The sequence below is a fragment of the Drosophila teissieri genome, unplaced genomic scaffold (assembly GCF_016746235.2).
Source record: "Drosophila teissieri strain GT53w unplaced genomic scaffold, Prin_Dtei_1.1 Segkk18_quiver_pilon_scaf, whole genome shotgun sequence".
Classification (NCBI taxonomy): domain Eukaryota; kingdom Metazoa; phylum Arthropoda; class Insecta; order Diptera; family Drosophilidae; genus Drosophila; species Drosophila teissieri.
The window spans coordinates 257,587-263,239 of record NW_025224996.1 but is presented as its reverse complement, the minus strand read 5'-3'; positions in this window follow the sequence as shown (position 1 = coordinate 263,239).

Below are 5,653 nucleotides of genomic sequence, written 5' to 3'. Positions count from 1 at the left end.
ATGCGAGTTTCAACGAACGAGAGGGGGAAGGGGGCGACAGTGATTGCAATAATACAGTACAAAATAATAAATAAATGTTGCGTCCAAAGCAGTTCAATATGTATGTGTATTTATTTTATAAATTTATTCAATAAATTGAATAATTTGCATGCAATCTAGATCTACTATATTGATACGTACATATGTGCCAAGAACTGAAAGCGAGGTGCAATATTCCAGCACAAGACAATAAACATTAAATTTGTCTATAACACTAGCTTTAAATTTTTTGCACAAATACCTGTGATTTCCGAATGCTAATTTTAGCGGCCACTTTCCTTAAAAGTTCCCTCGGTGGTGGCGGCAATTTCGGAAGTAGGTATTTCGCGACCGACACGGAATATGTTTAGGATATTTATTATTAACACGTTAGCGCGTCGCGGGCAACAATATTATTTATTTATTTATTGCACTCAAAAAAAAAAAAGAACAATTTTTTATTTTTCACTTTTATATATTATATATTATATATTATTATATGTGTCACTGTCACTTTTAATTTGTTTAAACTAATTCTTGTCCACCCGGGGGCGCCATGAAGAATTTAATTCGTTTATTAAAATATTTATGAAACTTGGTGGCAAGAATAATTAGTTAATTTCAGAACGACAACGAAAAATGCGTTTGCTCGTGTTGAATTCAATTTTACGACTTCTTCTCTATTTAACATATGTATTCTTAGGCCTAGCTTAACAGAGGTTGGCGAAGACGGGGCGAATTCGCAAAGAGCGAGAGGGGACTTTATAATGCTCCTGCCTTCGCCCTAAACTAACTTACACTAGACTTCAAATTGTTTCTACTTCACATCAACAACAAACAATAAGCAATGAAATATGAGTTCCGCCAACATCACCACAATTTTCCAAACTCTGGGTATGGCAGCTTTGGGCGGTTTGTGGGCGTTAGAGTGGGCGTGGCAACATGAATCGACAAACTTGTGCTGCGTCTATGTCCCTGGAGTCTGTATGCTTAATCTCAACTTTCTAGCTTTTGTAGTTCCTGAGATCTCGACGTTCATACGGACAGACGGACAGACGGACAGACGGACAGACGGCCAGACGGACAGACGGACGGACAGACGGACATGCCCAGATCAACTCGGCTACTGATCCTGATCAAGAATATGTATACTTTATATGGTCGGAAACACTTCCTTCTGCCTGTTACATACTTTTCAACGAATCTAGTATACCCTTTTACTCTACGAGTAACGGGAATAATAATTGAAATATTCGTATATTCCTTTAGTATATTAGAAATATAAGTTTATTAAATATAAAGTATATATGAAAATGAATATTTATCAAGAAGGAAAATCAAATGAATAAAAAAAAATGTTCCAATTACTAAAATTATATATGAATGAGGGAAAAATGTATGCAATTAATTTAGTTTTATATGAATAATGGTAAAATAATAAAGTTACATTTCCAAAAGACCCTAAGTTTTAAGTACAAGCCTACTTTACATATTTATTTATTAATTTGTACGATGTAGACAAATGTTTTAAGCTTATGCTACAATAAATATCGGTTATAGCTGCTAGGGCTTTCATCCGGACTTAATCAATATTTACTTAAGAATTTATTTACAACATTATTTAAAATTATTTACAAAATATAAATTAAGACAATTAATCAGTAATAAGTCCACCCTATTGTTTTTATATGGAAATTCAGCAAAAGCGCCTTTAGGGGTTGCCATGTATGGTGAGATATGCTGTTATTGCTAGTGTCAGCACTTTGCTGGACGAGCGGTCGGCTTGCCGGCCGCGGTTAGCTGTAGTACAGTTGGATAATTTTTATACCCGTTACTCGTAGAGTCGCTGGGGCCTTGTGGTGTAGTGGATAGTGCAACTACCTGCTAACCACGGGGTCGTGGGTTCAAACCCCACCCATGACGAGAGCATGGCCATACAAAAATTCCTCTCTGAAATGCTTTTCTAACTTTAAAAAAGTATTCTTCCACATAAAAAAGGCCTATTACAACAATTTTCGGCAACTTCCACTTGCCACACCGCCCCACCCCCCCTCCTCATTACATGGGAGAAAAAAGGGGGCACCCACATAGTACCAAGCGCACCCTGTGTTTTTCTGCGAACAGCAACAACACCCAGCAGTGCGATCGCGTTACCAGACTGTTCGCTTTTCTACGAATAACAACACAATACCGTAGACGCCACTCCCCGATGGCGACAGGTGGCAGCCCCACCACTGGGATAAGCCGCATCTGGCCAATCACCAGATCGGTCGAAAAACTTACAACTAATACGAGAAATTTAAACATAAACGGCTCCCCAAATTCGATGACGACCATAGGCATTTCAAAAGGGACACGAATTGGACAATGGAACGTTAGAACTCTAAGAGAACCATCTAGGTTAGCACAGTTCGAGGCGGAGATGGAGAAACTCCACATTGCAATAGCTGGAATCAGCGAGATGAGGTGGACTGGCAGTGGGGAAACAACAACATCAGATAGCAATCTAGTCCTACACAGTGGCAACAGTGACGGCAGCAGATATGAAGTGGGCATTTTCGTGTCCAAGCGCATAAAGAAGGCACTGGTTTCCTGGGAACCCATTTCTGAGAGAATCATGACCTCCAGGTTCAGATGTAGAGCTAGATACATAAACATCACTCAATGCTATGCCCCGACGGAAGACGCAAACGACGACACCAAGGACGACTTCTATACTGCCCTTACAGCAACCCTCAACAAGCTACGGCAAGGTGACATTAACATCCTCATGGGTGACTTCAATGAAAAAAATTGGCCCCAACAACACCGGACTAAGATCTGTCATGGGCCAGCATGGAACTGGGACTCGCAACGATAACGGAGAGAGATTAGTGGAACTCTGCCAGCAATACCAACTGGTCATCGGTGGCACAATATTTATACACAACGATGTCCACAAATACTCCTGGACATCTCCAAGTGGTAATACGCGCAACCAGATCGACCACATATGCATTAGCAGGAAATGGAGACACTCGCTACTTGACGTACGGAACAAAAGGGGAGCAGCCATAGACAGTGATCATGAGTTGGTCATTGGAGAACTTTTAATAAAGCTCAACCGCAACCACTCAAGGAACACTGGCAACAGTCAACACCGGCGAGTGCCCCCCTGAACCTGCACCTCCTTAGCGACTCTACTCTGAAGACGAGAATGACGTCCACGCTGCGAGAACAGCTGATCCCCCTAGAAGACTACCCATGGGAGCACACCTGCAGGCAACTAAGGACCACGGCGGAGGAAATACTTGGCCTGCAACAACGCGGAAGAACGGACTGGATATCTGAAGGGACCTGGGACCTGATTAGAAAGAGGATCCACCTGAAGCCTCTGGCCGACCAGCTCACGCAGTACCGTGAGGAGTATCGCGGACTATGCAGAGCGGTGAAAAGGTCGGCCAAAAAGGACAAAAGAGCACAGCTGGATAGACTTGCGGCAGACGCAGAACGAGCAGCCGGCGAGAACAACATGCGCTCGCTATACCAGCAGATTTCACGGATCACAGGAACCCATCACAGACAGAACAAACCAGTCAGAGATCTAGAAGGTAACCTGCACAAATCCGAAAATGGCGCCAACACTTCATGGGAATTAGTCACACCACATCACCAAACGTGGCCATAGACTACAGGAGTGTTGTGCCGCCAAGTGGGAGTAGCAGGATACCCTCTGCACCCCCGAATGTAAGAGAAATCGTGAATGCAATAAAGAAGCTGAAGCACAACAGGGCAGCTGGCGAAGACAACATACCAGCCGAATTGCTTCAAGTTGACACCCAACTGATGGCTGAAACATTGCATCCACACTTCTCACGCATATGGGAAGGCGAGACGGTGCCAGACTCCTGGAAAAGCTTCCTAAAAAAGGCGACCTTAGTGACTGCAATAACTGGAGAGGGATAACACTGCTGTCACCACTCCTTTTCAACATCGTAGTCGACCAGTTAATGAGCGAAGTATGCTCTTCCAAGCGCGGAATTACGTGGAACCTCACCAGACACCTTGAGGACTTGGACTACGCAGACGACATCTGTCTCATATCGCACAGACTCGACGACATACAGAGGAAAAGTGACGACCTCGTCAGGATAGCCAGCAGCGTAGGGCTCGAGATAAACATAGCGAAAACAAAAGCTATGCGCTTCAACCACTCCAGCCAAGGAAACATCAACATAAATGGAAACCCAATCGAGTTCATTACGAGTTTCCCATACCCTGGCACCATCATATCCAACAGTGGTGGAGTGGATGATGATGTCTCCAGTCGTCTTGGCAAAGCCCGCTCTGCATTTGGGATACTATACCGCATATGGAGAGACCGACAAATCAGCCGACGAACAAAGCTCAGGATCTACAATGCGTGTGTGAAATCCATACTGCTATACGGAAGTGAGACATGGCTCGCCACGAAGAAAATAACGCAGGAGCTACAGGCTTTCTGCAACAAATGCCTGAGAGTCATATGTGGGGTATTCTTTCCAAACAGAATAGCCAACACAGAACTGTGGCGCGTTACAGACGAGTCCCCGATTCACATACAAATAAGGAAGAAAAAATGGATGTGGATAGGGCACGCTCTCAGAAGAAACCCGAGTAGCATTGTGAGGATGGCACTAGACTGGAACCCCCAAGGAAGCAGGCGAGTAGGAAGGCCAAGAGCAACCTGGAGAAGAACCGCTCACCCTAGCCCAAATAAACACCACATGGGAAAGTGCAAAACAGACAGCTCAAAATAGAGTTAGATGGAAAGCTCTCGTAGAAGCCTTAAGTTCCTAAGAGGAATAGGAGGAATTAAAAAAAAAAAAAACTCGTGGAGTAAAAGGGTATACTAGATTCGTCGAAAAGTATTTAACAGGCAGAAGGAAGCGTTTCCGACCATATAAAGTATATATATTCTTGATCAGGATCTATAGCCGAGTCGATCTGGCCATGTCCGTCTGTCCGTCCGTATGAACGTCGAGATCTCAGGAACTACAAAAGGTAGAAAGTTGAGATTAAGCATACTGACTCCTGAGACATAGACGCAGGGCAACTTTGTCGATTCATGTTGCCACGCCCACTCTAACGCCCACAAACCGCCCAAAACTGCCACGCCCACACTTTTGAAAAATGTTTTGATATTTTGTCATTTTTGTATTAGTCTTGTAAATTTCTATCGACTTGCCAAAAAAACTTTTTGCCACGCCCACTCTAGCGCCCACAAGCCGCCAAAAACTGTCAGTGCTGAAGACTCTCCTTCGCACTTTCACTAGCTGAGTAACGGGTATCAGATAGTCGGGGAACTCGACTATAGCGTTCTCTCTTGTTAGTTTTGCATTGAATCAATAATTGCATTGATTCAATAAAGAGCACAAGCTCATAAATCGAAACTCCGGCAATTCGCCGTATACCATTTTATTATCACGCTATCTGAGTCTCTAGGCCAGAAGCCTTCGCAATCATCCTAATTCTACATTTGGATCTACAATCTGCAATCCCGTGCAAAGACTGTTGCGTGGGAATCCATAACCGCCGAATAATCGCCAGGCCTGCCATTTACGGACTGCTGCGTGGAACCTACCAGAAGTCACCCAATTTGGTTAACCAATATATA